Here is an 18,124-nt window from a genome sequence, read left to right on the forward strand (position 1 = left end):
CATATGAGCCCACATTTTCTCACCAAAAATGGAACTAGTATCAGCCTCCTGAGCTTAAAATAAAGAAGGTTCAACAAATCTCTCTCTCTCTCTCTTTTTTTTTTTTTTTTTTGTGGGTTGTGGGGCCTGAACTCTGGGCCTGGGCGCTGTTCCTCAGCTCTTTAGCTCAAGGCTAACGCTCTACCACTTGAGTCACAGCACCACTTCCAGCTTTTTCTGCTTATGTGATGCTGAGGAATAGAACCCAAGACCTCATGTATGGGAGGCAAGCACTCTACCACTGAGCCACCTTCTCAGCCCTCTCTTTTTTTCTCTCTCTTTTGTTGTTGTTGTTGGTGGTGGTGGTGGTAGTTCTGGAGCTTGAACTCTGGGCCTGGGTGCTGTCCCTCAGCTCTGTAGCTCAAGGCTAGTGATCCACCATTTGAGACATAGAACCACTGCTGGTTTTCTGGTGGTTAATTGGAGATAAGAGGCTCACAGACTTTCCTGCCTGGGCTGGCTTTGAACCTTGATCCTCAGATCTCCGCCTCCTGAGTAGCTAGGATTACAGGTGTGAGCCACTGGCACCCAGCTCAGCAAGTCTCTTAATAATTGTTTATTGCTACTAAGAAAATTTGGATTTCTTCTGAATAGCTTGCTTTTTTGTTTTGCTTTGTTTTGGTCGGTTGTGGGGCTTGAACCCTGGGCCTGGGAGCTGTCCCTGAGCTCTTCAGTTCAAGGCAAGCGCTCTGCTCTACCACTTTAAGCCACAGTGCCACCTCTGGTCTTCTGGTGGTTATTTGGAGATAAGAGTCTCATGGATTTTCCTGCCTGGGCTGGCTTTGACCCTTGACCCTCAGATCTCAGCCTCCTGAGTAGCTAGGATGACAGCCATGAGCCACTGACGCCCGTCTCTCTCTGGTAATCAAACCAGAATCTGTGCTCCACAGGCCAGGGATTTCCCACTGGAGCCATGCTTTGAGACTCTTTTTTTTTTTTAAATAGAATCTCAAGCTGGACACTGGTGGCCCATACCTGTAATCCTAGATACTCAGAAGGCTGAGATCTGAGGATTGTGATTCAAAGCCAGCTCAGGCAGGAAAGCCTGTGTGACTCTTAGCTCCAGTTAACCACCAGAAGACCAGAAGTAGCTATGGCTCAAAGTGGTCCAGCGCTAGCCTTGAGCAAAAAGCTCAGGGTCAGCAACCAGTTGAAGCCCAACAACTGACAAAACAACAAAAAAAAAGTCTCAAGATTTTGCAAAGTCAGGGCTGGACCAGAAGCCTCATACAGCTGGGAAGCCAGGCACATATTACCATGCCCAACAGGAGGTAGGGTCTCAACTATTAGTCTGGGCTGACCTCTAACTGAGGGCTTCCCCATCCCTGCCTCTCCTGTTTTCTCTATCCATCCTTTGGGTTGGGTATTTACTTGCATACAATTATCTTAGCTGCTAAGAACTCAGCTTTGGGTTGCAACTTCAGGCCCCAAGGATACCCCAGGGTTGACCGGGGTCAACCTCTCCTCCCATGTCCTATGCTGTCTTCTCCTACCACCCTACTTCTTCAGTAGTTTCTCTTCCCTATTGTCTTCTATGCATTTCTATAAACTTTAGAACTGAGGCCTAGATTAATTTAAGTGGCCATTAAACTGGAGCCCTTTATACCTGAAGCACTTTCTCACAGGTCATGTTATTGAAGTTTCCCATAAAGGAAACTAACACTACCAGAGGGTACTGGGGGAATGATGTCAGTTCCTGTCCTTGCAGCCAGCATCACGGTCCTGACCTTGGCCCAGCTTCTTAAGTGGTTGGCTTATTCTCAGAGCCCTTCCCAGCATCCCCTGCCCTGGAACAACTTGGTGATTCTACCCCTTCCTATCCTACCTCCCATCAATTTCTCTTCTTGCATTTTCTTTATTTTTGTGCTAGGCCTTGCACCCAGGGCTTGGTGCATACTAGCTAAACATTCTACACTGAGCCTTGCCTCTAACTTCCATTATCATTCTTTAGTTTTTCTTTTCTTTTCTTTTCTTTTTTTTTTTTTTGGTGGCAATCCTGGGGCTTGAACTCAGAGCCTTGGCACTGTCCCTAAGCTTTTTTTTTTTTTTTTTTGTCGGTCGTGGGGCTTGAACTCTGGGCCTGGGCGCTGTCCCTCAGCTCTTCAGCTCAAGGCGAGCGCTCTACCACTTGAGCTACAGCGCCACTTCCGGTTTTCTGGTGATTTATTGGAGATAGGAGTCTCATGGTCTCTCCTGCCCGGGCTGGCTTTGAACCGTGATCCTCAGATCTCAGCCTCCTGAGTAGCTAGGATTACAGGCGTGAGCCACCAGCGCCCGGCGCTCCCTAAGCTTTTTTGTTCCAGGCTAACACTCTACCACTTGAGCCACAGCTCCACTTCCAACTTTTTGGTGGTTAATTGGACTAAGAGTCTCATAGACTTTCCTTCCTGGGCTGAATTTGAACCATGATCCTTAGATCTCAGCTTTCTAAGTAGCTAGGATTACAGGCTGGAGCCACCAGTGCCTGGCTGGTCAATCCCCTGCACTTGGGGGCACATGCTCAGACACTGCCTTATTTAAGGATGAGTGCCATCTCCCGCTGGCCATGGCATTGATAGCAAATAATTTAGATGTGGCTCTTTCCCTGAAGGGCAGACAGGAATGTCCCTGGAGATCCAACTTGCTGCTCCACTCACGGAAGAGTGGCCCCATACCTTCCAGAACAAGCCACGGGCTGGGAAGGTGGCTCAGTGGTAGAGCGCTTTCCTTGCACGCTTGAGGCCCTGGGTTCGCTTCCTCAGCACCACATAAGCAGAAAAAAAAAAGCCAGAAGTGGCACTGTGGCTCAAGTGGTAGAGCGCTAGCCTTGAGCTGGAGAGCTGAGGGACAGCACCCAGGCCCAGAGTTCAGGCCCCACGACTGGACCAAAAAAAAAAAAAAGTTTCTTTGGGGCTGGGAAGGTGGCTCAGTGGAAGAGCGCTTGCCTTGCATGCATGAGGCCCTGGGTTCAATTGTCAGCACCATATAAGAAAAAAGAAAAAAGCCGGAAGTGGCGCTGTGGCTCAAGCGGTAGAGCGCTAGCCTTGAGCTGAAGAGCTGAGGGACAGAGTTCAGGCCCACGACCAGACCCAAAAAACAAAACAAAAAACAAAAAAAAAAACCCAGCAGTTTGGGGCCCTGGGGTACCAACAGTCTCCTGGACCCTTTCCTGGAACAACTGACCTGGAAGTCCCATGGCCAGGCCCTGGCTAGAGCCTTAGCAACATTCAAGCTAAGCTGGGAAGATTTCCCACCTAGCCAAGCAACACCTAGCTTCCAGAAGCAGCTCTCCAGGGAAGGCCAAGAGCTTGGGGGACTCTCAAATCTCCAATGGCATGCAGAAAAGGGGACCCTTCTCTTTAAAGCTCAGCGGCCCTCTGAGGCCTGCTCATGCCACTGAGCCCCTAAAGCCAGGTTGGCAAGGTAGGCCCAGGACTGAGTTGGGGCAGGGTAAAAGAAAGCCAGAACTGCTCTGCAGAACTGAATGGGGAGCTTTGGAGCTTTTCCAGGAAACCTGTCACCTCTCCAGGACAAAGCAGCCCACAATTTATGACTTGGTAGTTAGGCCCCTTCGTGGCATCCAGAGCTCATGAGTGTGGCTTTTTAAGAAACAGTGGCCATGTAGTTGGTGCTATGAACTCTGAAGCCACCAGTTCTGCCCTGAAGCCTTTGCCTCTGATTTGATCCCCTGCCATAGGTTCTCAGTTATCTCCAGCTCTCAGGCCAGGACCTCCTGAGCTCTGAGCTCTGAGCTCCCACACCCCAAACAGACTTTCTAGTATTGGAGCATGGGTTTGTGGGAGAGCAAGGAAGCTAGCCCCTCTTTTCTCTGTGGACTCACATTGTGTGTGTGTGTGTGTGTGTGTGTGTGTGTGTGTGTGTGTGTGTGTGTGTGTGTGTGTATCCTGGGGCACTCAGGACTTGGGCACTGTTTTTGTTTTGTTTTGTTGGTCATGGGGCTTAAACTCTGGGCCTGCATGCTACCCCTGAGCTCTTCAGCTCAAGGCAAGCACTCTACCATTTGAGCCACAGCACTACTTCTGGATTTCTGGTGGTTAATTGGAGATAAGAGTCTCATGGAGGGGCTGGGAAGGTGGCTCAGTGGTAGAGTGCTTGCCTTGCATGCCTGAGGCCCTGGGTTCGATTCCTCAGCACCACATAAGCAAGAAGAAAAAAAGCCAGAAGTGGCGCTGTGGCTCAAGTGGTAGATCGCTAGCCTTGAGCTGAAGAGCTGAGGGACAGCGCCCAGGCCCAGAGTTCAGGCCCCACGACTGGACCCAAAAAAAAAAAAAAAAAGAGTCTCATGGAGTTTCCTGCCCAGGCTGGCTTTGAACCATGATCCTCAGATCTCAGCCTCCTGAGTAACTAGGATTACAGGTGTGAGCCACCAGCACCTGGCCTAGGCATTGTTTTTTGCTTTGTTTTATTTTTGCTCAAGGATGGCTCATGACCATGTGAGCCACAGCTCTACTCCAGGCTTTTTGGTGGTTCATTGGAGATAAGAGTCTCATGGACTTTTCTATCTGGGCTGGCTTCAAATGGCCATCCTCGGATCACAGCCTCCTGAGTCATTAGAATTACAAATCTGAGCCACCACCAGCCCTTGGCAGATTCACATCTTTATCTGTCCCCCTGGGGAACCGTATGTCCCACGTGAAAGTCACCTGGGAGCCTGGGGTTCCTGCTGGAGGTATCTCTACCACTTGAACCACAGCCCCACTTCTGGCTTTTTGGTGGTTCATTGAGAATAAGAGTCACAAATTTTCCTGCCTGGGCTGGTTTTGAACTGCGGTCCTCAGATCTCAGCCTCCTGAGTAGCTAGGCTTGAGCCAGTGGTGCAGGTTTGTTTTCTTTTCACCGAGGTGAGGATAGAGCACAAAAGAAGCCTTTGCAGACTCAACTGCTCGCACATTCTGTAAAAGAAGCCTTTGCAGACTCAACTGCTCGCACATTCTGTAAAAGAAGCCTTTGCAGACTCAACTGCTCGCACATTCTGTTTATTAGGATGAGACCATTTGAGACCAATTACAGAACAACACATCAAGGATTACAGAACAATGCACTGGAAATCGCATGCATATGTGTGAGGAGCCCCCCCCCCTCAGCCACACATGGCTGGGTGCCCTGCACAAAATCCACACCCTCAGTTCTCAGAGCCAGCCTGGGGAGATGCATCTGCACCAAGACCATAGGACCGTGAGGGTTAGAGACAGCAGCGCCTAGGCAAAGGCCCAGGTTTGGAATTCAAGTCTTCCAGCCTCAAAATGTGGGCGTTTTCCACTCTGCAGTTCCAGCAGGAACCAGCTTTCAAGTCTGAGATCTGAGCTGTGAGTCACGAGGACTCCTTGTGGGGATGTGTGTGCCCATTCATTGTCTACGGAGCACCTGCCTCCTGCCCAGCAAATGAAAATGAGGAGCAGAGCAGGGTGTGGCAGCAGGATCCTAAGAGCTTTCTGTGCAGAAACCAAGGGGCTGCCTCCCTCATCCAAGCTGGAGGCTGGAGGATGGAGGCTGACAGGCCCCAGTCAGAGGCTGCCTTGTCCCAGCCTCCTCATTTCTCATTGAGAATGGTTAGTGGATCCCAGGGGCTGGGGTGTAGCCGACAGGAAGACAGAGTGAAGGAAGAGGAAGGGGCTTCTATTTGTGTGTGTGTGTGTGTGTGTGTGTGTGTGTGTGTGTGTGTGTGTGTTTCTGGGGTTTGAACTCTGTGCCTGGAAACTGTTTCTGAGCTTTTCCACTCAAGGCCGGAGCTCTACCACTTGAGCCATGGACTAAGGGGGAATTGTTTGTTTGGAAGGAGGAGTTGTTTGAGGTTATTTTGCCAGTCCTGGGGCTTGAACTCAGGGTCTGGGCGTTGTCTCTGAGCCTGTGTTCAAGGCTAGTGCTCTACCATTTGAGCCACAGCACCACTTCCAGCTTTTTCTCATTAGTTTATTGGAGATGAGTCTCACAGACTTTCCTTCCTGGGTTGGCTTTGAACTACAATTCTCAGATCTGAACTTCCTGAGTAGCTAGGATTACAGGTGTGTGCCACCAGTGCCTGGCTACTTCTGACTATTTTGGTGGTTAACTGGAGATAAGAGTCTCGGAGACTTTCCTGCTCCAGCTGCCCCCAAACCATTGTGCTCCTCAGATTTCAATTTCCTCAGTGGCCCTAAAAGGCATGAGCCATGGGTACCCCATGTGCGGCCTCCCTTGAATGACTGCAGGTACCAAGGGACCACAGGCACAGGAGACACAGCCAGGCAGAGATGAGGGTGGTAAGGCTGGCGCATGGGCAAGGACTGGCAGACGGAAGCGGGCAACTTGATTAATAGGATGCTTAGGCAGGTGGATAGATCGCCAGAGCCCTTCCCTGAGCCAGCCTCTGGCCAACCAGCTGCCAGGCAAGCCTGTGGGCTGGGGGGTGGGGCTGCCTCTGTCTCTGGCAGGGGTGAGGTTGGGGCGAATGAATCACTGGCAGTGCCAGGAGCCTGCAGGCCTCAGTGCTCACTCCCTGAGGGCCAGCTAATTCACTCGGAGTGAGGCCGGGCAGCTAATGAGGAACAGCCAGCAGCCAATGAGCCCCACACACTGCAGACCACTGAGCCAGGAGCCGGAGCAGGAGTGGGGGGCAGCCCCCGCCATCGGCCTGGCCCCACCCTGATCTGATCAAGCTAGACCGAAGAACGCAGACACCCTCACTGGTGCTAAGGGCCTTGTTACTGGGGGGACAGGTGGGAAGGGAGCTCAGGGGTACCCATCCTTCTCCTGGCAGATGAAGAAGGGCAGGCCTTGAGCAGCTAGGGTGTGTGGCCTAACTGAGCGCTCCAGAACTTGGCTTTACCAGGAATAGAAACAAATCAGTTGGAAAACAAGGCCACTGTCTGGCCAGGCTGGCTCTGATGTCACAGGTGTGGCATTCCCCGAGCTGCCTCCTCCCCCACCCCATTCACATGCCAGGGTTTAGTGAACAAGTACTGCCTGTCTACTAGGGTCTAAACCAGGCCCCAGAGCCTGAGCTTTGGACTGAGGGGCTGGCCCAGGAATCACTCAGGAGATGGAGCCAATTTCCATCCTCTGGGGATTCCACATGCGCTGCCTTGGTTGCTCTCCAAAAAGGCAGGCGCTGTCAGTGATGCCCACTTCACAGATGAGAAAACTGAGGCTCAGCTGGGCACCAGTAGCTCATGTCTATAATCCCAGCTACTCAGGAGACTAAGAGCTGAGAATCAGAGCTTGAAGCCAGCCTGGGCAGACAAATCCTCAAGGTTTTTATTTGTTTATTTGTTTTTGTTTTTTCTTTCAATCTTTTTTGTTGCTGTTGCTGGTGGTGGCTGTGGGAGCTGAACTCTGGGCCAGGGCGCTGTCCCACAGCTCTTCAGCTCAAGGCTAGTGCTCTAACCTCTTGACCCCAGCACCACTTTTGGCTTTTTCTGCTTATGTGGTGCTGAGGAATTGAACCCAGGGCCTCATGCATGGGAGGCAAGCACTCTACCACTGAGCCACCTTCACAGCCCTTTCTTTTTTTCTTTACTTGGACATAGGACTTGAACTCAGGGTCTGGGCTCTGTCCCTGAGCTTTTTGCTCAAGGCTAATCCTCTATCACTTTGAGCCACAGCGCCACTTCTGGCTTTCTGGTGGTTAATTAGAGATAAGAGTGTCCTGGAGGGCTGGAAATATGGCTTAGTGGAAGAGTGCTTGCTTTACATACCTGAAGCCCTGGGTTCAATTCCTTAGTATCAGAGAAAAAGCCAGAAGTGGTGCTGTGGTTCAAGTGATAGAGTGCTAGCCTTGAGCAAAAGAAGCTCAGGAGCCAGGTGCCAGTGGCTCACACCTGTAATCCTAGCTATTCAGGAGGCTGAGACCTGAGGATCATGGTTCAAAGCCAGCCGGGGCAGCTAGGAATGCAGGCAAGAGCCACTAGCAACTGGCCTCAGATTTCTTTGTTTGTTTGTTTTTGGGTCCGGTCGTGAGGCCTGAACTCTGGGCCTGGGCTCTGTCCCTCAGCTCTTCAGCTCAAGGCTAGTGCTCTACCACTTGAGCCACAGCACCACTTCCGCCTTTTTTTCTTTTTTGCTTATGTGGTGCTGAGGAAGTGAACCCAGGGCCTCAGGCATGCAAGGCAAGCGCTCTACCACTGAGCCACCCTCCCAGCCCTGGCCTCAGGTTTCTTATCTCCACTTAATTAGCAAAAAGCTGCAAGGGAAGTCATAGTTCAAATGGCAGAACTCAATTGTCAGCAAAAAAGCCAAATGAGAGTGTGAAGCCTGAGTTCAAACCCCAGTACCAGCATGGGGGGGGGGCGGGTAGAGAACACAATTTAATGTCTATCAAAAGTTCTTCCAAGTGGTGAGCCTCTATAGGTTTGCAGGTAAGGGAAGGGGAGTGTATGGCTTCCTGGCCTTCAGGAACTTAAGACTCTCAGCTTGGCAGGGCCAAAATATCTGGGCAGTGGCCAGGCAGAAAGTCCTGAGGGGTTTATCTTAGCTTTTCCCTGGGGTAGTAGGGGACTGCACATGCACAAGTTATTAGCAGGACAGGAAGAGCAGGGAAGGGTGAGCCCAGGGTGCCCATGGCTTTGGGCTTGTGAACGGTGGGGATTGCAGGGCTGTGTGGCCCTGCTGAGAATAAGTCTTCCGCCTTGGGCACCTACCTGCCTGAAGCCTAAGTCCACTCACAGCCCCATGGCTTCCCTAGGCCCATCTCCTGGCCCAAGACGAGTGATATAGGAGGACTGCAGAACTCCCTGGCCAGGAAGTCCCTAGCACAGTAGCCTCCTCCCAGGACCTGGGGAACAAAAGGGAACTGATTTTGGAGGGCAGGTGGCAACCACGTGTTCTCCCTCCCCACCCCTTGGCTGGGTCTGGCGGGAAGGGCTCTCGGGTGCCCTCTGCTGGCCCGGGGGCTCCTGGGGGGCCGCGGTGAGGCTGGCCCAGTCATTTCTCCTTCTGCAGGGAGGTGGACAGTTCACAGTGGATACTTGTGTCTGCAGTTGCAGCGTGTGGCTGCATGTGAGTGGACTTGTCTAGTAAAGTCTGTGTCTAATGTAGTGTGTGTGTATCTGTGCATGTATCTGTGTGTGTATCTGCTTGTGCACATCTGCTGCTATATATGATCATGCATGCATGGACCAGGGTGCATTGGGGTGTGTGTGTGTGTGTGTGTGAGTGTGTGTGTGTGTGCATTGCGCTTAGAGTAGGCACATGTCTTGTGCATGTGAGTGTGGGTGTCTATGTAGCCATCTGTCCACCTGGGCTCAGGCGGGGGATGGTGAGTGTCCACTGCTTGTTGAGGAGGGTGCAGGAGCTCTGTACAGAGTCTACGGGGGGACAATGCACAGGGACACAGGAGGGGACAGAGAGGGGAGAGCCGGCCATGGGCACGCTGATGCTCAGCCAGTGCCTTAGAGAGCGACAGGGAGGGAACTGCTGAGCTGCCTTCCATCTCCTGACGGGCTCCAATGTGCACAGTCCCAGTCTAGCATGATAACCCACGTGGTTTTGTTGAGTTTCATTGGCTTGTGGGTACTGGGACCTGAACTCTGAGCCTGTGCCCAACCCCTTATCACTTGAATCCCAGCTCCATTTCTAGCTTTTTTTTCCTGGTTAATTGGAGATAAGAGGCTCAGAGACTTTCCTGCCCCAGATGGTTTCGAACCTCAATCCTCAGATCTCAGCCTCCTGGGTAGCTAGGATGACAGGTATAAACCACTTTCATTGGACAGTAATCCTTAGAGACTCCACTGTGAATGGCTGCAAAATGCAAGGGGAACCTGGGGTGGGGGTGGGGGAGGTGCTAAGGCAGTCTTGAACAAGCCCCAAAGGCTTCCTGGAGGAGGTGAGCCTGAGCTGAGACCCGAAGGCCAGGCAAAGCCTTGCACCAGCAAGCAAAGCTGCATGAAACAATGAGGGATGACTCGCGGCTTAGGGCAGGGAGAGCACAGCACTGGAGATGGAGGCAGGAGTCCTGGGCCCCCTGGGGACCAAGCAGTAGGCAGCAGGCCCAGAGAGGGGGGCTGGGCCCAGGTGTCCCAATTCTGCCTGGTGCCAGAAGCATCACTAAAGAAGGCTAGGCAGGATGGAGATTTCCATTGTGTGGGGTCAGGGTGACCTGCGCCTTCTGCCTCCTGTCAGCAACTGAGAAGATCATGGTTCCCTTTCAGAGGCGTGCGGGCACCAACTCAGCACCGCTGCCTGGTGCACAAAAGCACCTGAGGGCCAGGATGCCCAGGGCATTGGTGCTGGGTACAGATGAGCATCCGTGGCTCCTGAAGTCTGTCCCGTGATGCTCTGGAAGGCCACGAGTCATCCTGACTCCCCACGCGCAGGCCCGCCAGTGCCCATGCCACGCCAGCTGCCCCAGTCTCTGGGCACCCCTTGTGCCATCAATGCCTCTTCTGTGGCCTGGGCGGCTGGGGAAGGCCTTGAGCCTCAGCCAGCCTGGTCCCCTCGCCGGCTGGCACCGGGCTGACCTCCTCTGCACCAGCCTCAGGGCCTTAGTGGTTATTTTCCATCCTTGAGGCCCTGTACCCCCCTACCCCTAAGGACCACCCCCCTTCTTGCAAAATCAAACCCCCAAAAGTGTCTTTAAGAACACACTTTGCGGGGAGGGACTAAAGAAAATGAATGTTGGTGCACATGTATCCTAATACCAGAGAGGTAGGACTCGATTCTTCTCACCTGCTAGGATGCCAGCTCCTACCCCCCCCCCCCCGCTTCCCTCCACACCCCACCCCCCCGCCCGGGGATCCTCAGGTGTTTCAAGGGACTCTGAAGGTCTTTCAGGTGGTCTGCCTTTGCCTGCCAATGTTCCTGTCCTCCCAGGCTGAAGACCCATTTCCCATCTAAGCCCATCCCCAGCCCTGGCTGAAGACCATTACCCATCTAAGCCCATCCCCAGCCCTGGCTGAAGATCATTCCCCATCTAAGGCCATCCCCAGCCCTGGCTGAAGGGCTGTGGTGGGGAGACTGTTCTCATGTCCACACCCCTGCTCCCCATTCCCAGGAGGGGAAGTGTCCCCTTGAGGACAGTGTCCTCCGGCATTCGGCTACCCAACCCTGCCAACAAACTAGAGACACAGATGGCAGAGCTGAGACCCAGGAAGGGTAAAGGTCAGGGCTGGCCTATGTGACCCCATTACCCCCTCTAAGCCTTTGTCAGACCCCTGCTGCACCCTATCTTATAGCAGCCTTGGGAGGGGTCTGTCCTGCTGGTCCCCTGGCCTCTGCCTGGGGTTCTGGGCCACTCAGCAGGATTTCCCCCCTAGGACATAGGGACAGGGACAGAAGCCAAGGCCTCAGAGTTGCACAGATTGCCTCGGTGCTGCCCACTGCCCTGGGAGCCCAGCCCCGGGGTTACCCCTCCCCCCAGCATTCAGGGAAACAGGTGGGGGAGGGGAGGGCGAGGGGAGCTGCCAGCCCCTCCTGGCGCCGCTCCCAGCTCGCAGGGGCTGTGCCAGGCTAGCAAGTGTGCACACTCCTGCACACGCAAAGCCCGTGGGAGCCTGGGCTCGTGTATTTGCACAGCCTGTCGGCTGGGCCTTCGAGCCACGTGGCAGTAATGTCTGTACACTGGGTCTGGGAGTAAGGGTGCGGGAGAGGTGCAAAAGGCTGGCCAGACCCTGGGGGCTAAGGAACCAAGCAGGATGCCAGGGCTTCAGCATGGCAGCCCTTCCTGAGTGATGGTGGGTTCCCATTCCTTGCACCCCCACAATCCCCTGGTCTTCCTTGGTTCTTTTGTGTCATGTCCAATGCCCCCTGGAGTTTCTCCTGGCGTTACTGGGGGTATAAGCCCTTGGCAGGAGCGCCTGGCCTTCCTCAGCCTGCTCCTCCTCTCTGCCCCTGGGGATAGACGCTGGGCCCAGGATCTCCCAGTTCTTTTCTCTGGGGCCTCCCTCATCCTCAGAGCCCCTCTAGGGACCCCTAGTCTAGGTGGGAGTTCAGGAATGACTCTGCGCTCTGTCTAAGAAGGCTGGTGAAGCCGGGCGCCAGTGGCTGTAGTCCTAGCAACTCAGGAGGCTGAGATCTGAGGATCACAGTTCAAAGCCAGCCCAGGCAGGAAAGTCCATGAGACTCTCTTATCTCCAGTTAACTACCAGAAAACTGGAAGTGGCGCTGCGGCTCAAGTGGTAGAGTGCTAGCCTTGAGCTGAAGAGCTGAGGGACAGTGCCTAGGCCCAGAGTTCAGCACCATGACCCACCAACAAAAAGAAGGCTGGGGGGGGGCCTTGGGTGATAATGGGCCCTCTAGCCCTCCTACTGCCATCCTGGGGCTGATTTATGCACTGGGCAATGGGAGGGGGTGGCACCGGAAAGTGAAGCACAGCTCTGAGCAGCCAGTTCAGCTGGCAGAGGCCCCTGCCAGGCCGTTCCCCAGCCCCTGCTCTGCCCTCCACTCATTATTAACTTGGGGTTTGTGTGCAAACAGCAGCTGGTCTCTTTTGTCAGCCTCCAGTCTTGCCTCCCTCTCCCCGCCCCAAATGTCTCTTAATGTCTCCTCCACCTCTCCCTCTGCCCTGCCCCTCCTCCTCCCCAGGTGCTGTAGACGCTTGGGGCTCAGGGAAATCTCTGGAGAGGCAGCAGCTCCTGCCCATTGGTGGCCTTACATTCTCTTCCAGCTGGTGATATTCAGAGAGGGTGAACAACCAAACCAAAGTCACAAAGCAGGCGAGCACCCCTCCGGGCCTTACCCAAGCGCCCACTGGCAGGGTCTGTTCACAGACTGTTCCTAGAGCCCATCTGCTCTTCTGACAGCTCCAAGTGTCAGGTACTGTTGTTAGGGGTCACTGTGGAGCCTCTTATTCTTCATCAAAGACTTCAACTGGAATAATTCTTTTGCACAGGGTGGGACAGGCAAGAGAGCTGGTCCAGATGGCAGAGTCCTGTGGGTAATACCCAGGTGCAAGGACTGCACATTTAAGGCCAAGGGAGAGGAAGCTATTTATTTATATTTGAGCTACTACTGAGGCTTGAACTCAAGGCCTTACATTCTTGTTTTTTCTTTTGCCAGTCCTGGGCTTGAACTCAGGGCCTAGGTGCTGTCCCTGAGCCTCTTTGTGTTCAAGACTAGTACTGTACCACTTGAGCCACAGCACTACTTCCAGCTTTTTTTGAGTAGTTTATTGGAGGTAAAGAGTCTCACAGCCTTTCCTGCTCAAGCTGGCTTCAAACCATGACCTTCAGGTGTTTCCTGAGTAGTCAGGATTACAGGTGTGAGCCACCAGCTCCGGGGGGGGGGGGGGGGGTCTTGCATTCTTGCTTCTTTTGCTCAAGGGTGGTGGGTAGTATCTCCACTTCTGGCTTTTTGTTGGTTAACTAGAGTTAATTGTCTCCTATTTGCAAGGCTAGTTTCAAGCCTCTATCCTCAGATCTCAGCCTCCCGAGTAGCTAGGGTTATAGGGGTGAGCCAGTGGTGCGCTGCTCTTTTCATCTGTACTGGGATAAATTGTGCACACTTAGGGTGTTGTACCCATCTCACCGGTGAGAAAACTGAGACTCCATTCAGAGATGGAGCTTCTACTCAGTCTCAGGTGGCACCAGACCTGGACCTGAAGGTGTTCTGTGACCCCCTGGGAGGGGCAGGAGAGATGAGAGCTGGTCGCTGCCCCCCTGTGTAAACAGGTGATGAGCTCCACGGCATGGCATGGTCCGGGATCACTGAGTCACTCAGCAGCTCAGTGCTGGGCACGGGGCCATCCAGGGCAGCTCAGGCTGGCTAGGCGGGAAGCAGCCAGGGAAGTAACCAAAGGCAGGGAGGGAGGTCAGAGGGTGAGAACAGGACCCAGGAAGGGAAAGGGGAGCCCCAGCAGGACCGCAGCCCGGATATGCACTGGTGGTGTCCACACACACACACACACACACACACACACACACACACACACACACACACACACACACACACACACACACACACACACACACACACCCGCACAAGGTCACAGCTGGGCCTCTTCAAAGTACTTTCAGGCTCCGGCACGACCCGCCTGGGACCCTAGGGAGCAGGAGCTGGCACAGGAGTGCGCCAAGGCCCGGCCGGCCGTGCCCGGAGGGGGTCCCCGGAGACCCCCGGGCGGTCCCCGCGCGCACACGCGCCCACGTCCCGGTCCACGCGGGCCGGAAGCCGCCGGGCTAGACCTCCCGCGGCCTCCGGGCCAGCGGGAACAAAGGACGCGGCGGGCGGGGGCGACCCGGCCGCGCGGTGATTGGCGGCCGAGTGCCGGGCCGGACGGTGATTGGCCAGGACCTCAACCTGGCGCCCGCCACGCCCCCTCGCGGCTGAAACCCGAGCCCCCAGTCCCGGCCCCCGACGTGTGTGCGCCGGGGCCATCTGCGCTCGCCCCGCCCCTTTGGGGACCCCCGCAACTCGTTCGCCGAGCTCCCCCCAGCCTCGCCCGCCCCGGTGCGCGTGGGGTACGCGGAGCCGGTGCCGGAGGCTTCGGCCGCCCCGACGGGCAGTGGAGGGCCCGGGTGCCCACGTGGAGGAAGGCTGGAGCCCGGGAGGCTGCCCGGGGCGGGGGGTGCGCCTGGCGTGGGGTCTGAGGGTTCGGGACGAAGTGGGGAGAGGGGAGAGGACGTGGGGAGAGAACGAAGTGAGGGGGCACCCCAGGCTGGGGGGGCCGGCGCCGGGCAGCTCGGACAGTCACGGGGCTGTGTGCCGGGGACCCGGCAGGGCCCGGGGGTGAAGTTCCCAGGGGCTCAGTGGCGGGCGGGCCGCCGCCACCCCCGAGCCGAGGGGCCGGGGCATCCCCGCTCCGCGGCGCCCGCCCGGGAGGTGAGGGCGCGGGGGCGGGGCTCGGGCCGGGCCGCCAATCACAGCCTCCGCTCCGCTTTGAATCGGGGCTGGCGGGCGCGGGCCGGGCGCTGCCAGGTGTGCTGTCTCCCTTTGTCCCCACTTCTCCGCCTGGGCACGTCCCCCTCGCCCCCACCCTCTGGACCCTGGGCCCCACCGCTGGCTCCGCTCCTGTCCCGGTGCCTCCCGGTGGGACGGAGCCAGCCTCGAGGCCCCTGGCGCAGTCCCACCCCCAGTTCTGCTCCGAGGTTCCAATCCGCCGCAGGCAGATTGGAAGGATGAGGGGAGGGAAGACAGGGTGGAAGAGTCCGCGGTTTGAAGTCAAAAATCTTAGGAGGAGAGGGCTGGAAGTCACCGTTGGTAGCTGTGTAGTGAGGCCCGGGCCCCTTACCTGCCTGCGGGCTAGTGCGGTGGAGACAGATAATGGGCTGCCGGGGCCTGTCCCCGCTGGATGAAGTAGGCTCTTGTTTTCTTTTGTTTGCCGCTTACTGGGGCTGGAACTCAGGGTTGCTCGCTTTCACTTGGCTTTTTATTTTTTGCTCAAGCTAGTGCTCTACCACTTGAGCCACACCTCCACTTTGCCTTTTTGTCTCCTGGACCTTTCTGCCCCTGCTGTCTTTGAACCCAGGATCCTCAGATCTCAGCCTCCTGAGTCGCTAGGAATAGGTGTGAGTTCTAACACGCAGTCAGTGTAGGATTTTAAGAGTAAAGCTCTACCTGTGTGTGGGAGGAGGGGGAGAGAATGTTATCCATGCCCAGAGGCTGAGAGACACAGCCACTGAGGATGGCGGGTCCCTTGGTCCTGCCCCATGGGTGAGGGCTGGAGCTGGAAAGGTGGTTCAGTGGTAGAGTGCTTGCCTTGCATGCTTGAGGCCCTGGGTTCAATTCCTCAGCGCCACATAAGCAGAAAAAGCCAGAAGTGGAGCTGTGGCTCAAAGTGGTAGAGTGCTAGCCTTGAGCTAAAGAGCTGAGGGACAACGTCCAGGCCCAGAGTTCAGGCCCCAGGACTGACAAAAAAAAAACTAGTACAGTGTATAGCCCAGAGGATCCCTGAGCCCACAGCCCTAAACAGAGTGGAGGAGGAGTTTAGGTCCCACACTTTCTAGGAAGTGGTCAGAGCACTCTGTCTTTGGCCCTGTAGGTACAAATCCCCTCTTTGAGGTAGAGGCCAGAGGGCAGATTCGGGACTTACATACTTAACTCCAATGCTCCTTCCTCTCTTCAACCTGCTTTCCCATTCTCTGCCTTCTGCCTCTCCCCTCCCCAAGCTCTGGCAGAAAACTGATCCCCAAGAACCTCTAGTTTGCCTCAATGTTGCTCAACTGTCTTCACCCCTCTATGGCTAAGCTGATCGCTATTAGACTGGGGAGAGGGCTTCCATTGACTACTCCTCAGCCAGCCAGCGGCCCACCCCAAAGCCAGCAAAACTATATCTTGCTCCTTCTTTGCTAAAATTCTCGAGACTGCCCGCCTTACAGCCCCCAGGAGCCCCAAGTCAGATCCACCAGCACTGGGTAAGCCTAAATTCTGGGACCAGTCTGCTTATAATTGACTCCTATTCCTTATTAACTGTGCCTCAGTTCCCCTATCTGTGAAATAGGATGACAGTCAAAACAAAAAACAACTGATCAATGCTCCAAGTGCCCCTTCTGCCAGCATCTTCCCCTCAACTGTAACTGCTAACCCCACCAAACTGTAGTCACATGCCTTTTCTCTGCCCTAAACACCTCTCCTTACCTCCCCAACCTTTCTTCTCTGTTTCCTAGCACCTGGCACAAAGTGGGTGCCTGATACATATTTAGAAATGAATGAATAAGGTTTTTCAAAGGAGGCTGAGATGAAGGGAATAGCCAGTGTTCATGTGCCCCCTCGTGGCCACTGTGGGCATACCAGGCCTTGGCCAGCTGTCAAGATCAGAGAGCAGGAGAAGGCTTCCAGGGCCTGGGAAGGTTGGGGGGAGGGGGGGGGCCAAGGACTTAGTCTGTATGTAACTCAGCAGGTCTGGGTCCTAGGGCTCAGGTGTCACAGGAGTTTTCAGCTCCATCTTTCTTCTCTGTGTGATCACCTTCTCTCTCTGTGTATGTACAGAACAGATGGTGTAGCAAGTTCTGCCTTGGGAAGATGTTTGTGTGGGTGAGGCTGGGTACAATTGGGCCCACATTCATGTATTTGTCTTCTGCTTGGATGTGACAACAGGAATCTGAAAGCCAAGCCTAGTACTGGGGCTCAGGCTGCCAGTGAACCCATTATCGGTGGCAGGCAGTTATTGGAACTTCCTAAATCCTATGGTATCCAGTGGTTCTAGGTGGCTGAAGTCTAGAAGGCTGCATAGCCATACCCAAGCCCTAAAGTCCCCCTGCACATCTGCTGATGGCAGATGGCAGGCCACCTGGGTGCCTAGCTATACCTGGTAGGAAGCCTGGTTTTTCCCTTTCCCTTGGGGGCATGTGCACTGTGCTGGTCTGACTGGCCTGCCATCATTGGCCTCGCTCTTACTGAACGCTTTCTGCGCATGCTCCTGGGGTAAGACATCAGAATCATGAATCCCACGAGTCTACCTATGTCTCCTTCTACCAGGTTGTCTTCTTGAGCCTGGACAGCTGGCTCTAGAGCAAGGAAGTGGGAGTCAGGCATATCTGAGTTCAAGCTCAATTTCCCCTAGCAGTGTAATGTTAGGTAAACAATTTAAGTCCTCTCAGCTCTCAGTAAAGCAGGAGGCTGTGGCCTCTTGTGCTAAGTGGGGAGAGTGGAGCTCCTGCCCTTGTTGTGAGAAGTTAATGGGCTGGTGGATGGGAAGCCTGGAACACTGTAACCGCACACAGATCACTCTTGGTCAACAAAGGCCGTTGATGGAGTGCTTCTGACTTCTAGCTTGGCCCTGCCCAGTGCGTCCTGTCCCTGTGGCCCATGAGCCCTTTAATTCCAGGCCCTACAACATTCAACCTGACAATGCGCAATTTCCCCAGCCTGCTCAGATGGCTCTAACCTCCTGCACTGCACAGCTCTCCTGGATCGTGCAGGTACAAAGGCACATACAGGTGACCTGATTTTCCAGATGCTGAATCAGAACACCTGGTCTGGCCAAACCGAGGTACAAAGGGGCCAGATGTTTGAAGCACGTTCTTGCAGAACACCTCAGCTTCTGGCCTTGGCACATCTGGCCACCTGGGGGAGCCCTCTGTCCCCCTTCTGTCCGTGGAGTTGTGGGTGGGAAGATGCGTGTGAAGCTAGGCTGAGTCTGGTACCAGCCCCTCAGTGCTTAGGTCCCAGGGCTCTGGGGTGGACTAGGGCTGGAGGGGCCATTGACCCCCTTGGGAGCAGAAGTGTCATAGAGATA

The sequence above is a fragment of the Dipodomys merriami genome, unplaced genomic scaffold (assembly GCF_024711535.1).
Source record: "Dipodomys merriami isolate MVZ:Mamm:240054 unplaced genomic scaffold, mDipMer1.0.p SCAF_1, whole genome shotgun sequence".
Classification (NCBI taxonomy): Eukaryota; Metazoa; Chordata; class Mammalia; order Rodentia; family Heteromyidae; genus Dipodomys; species Dipodomys merriami.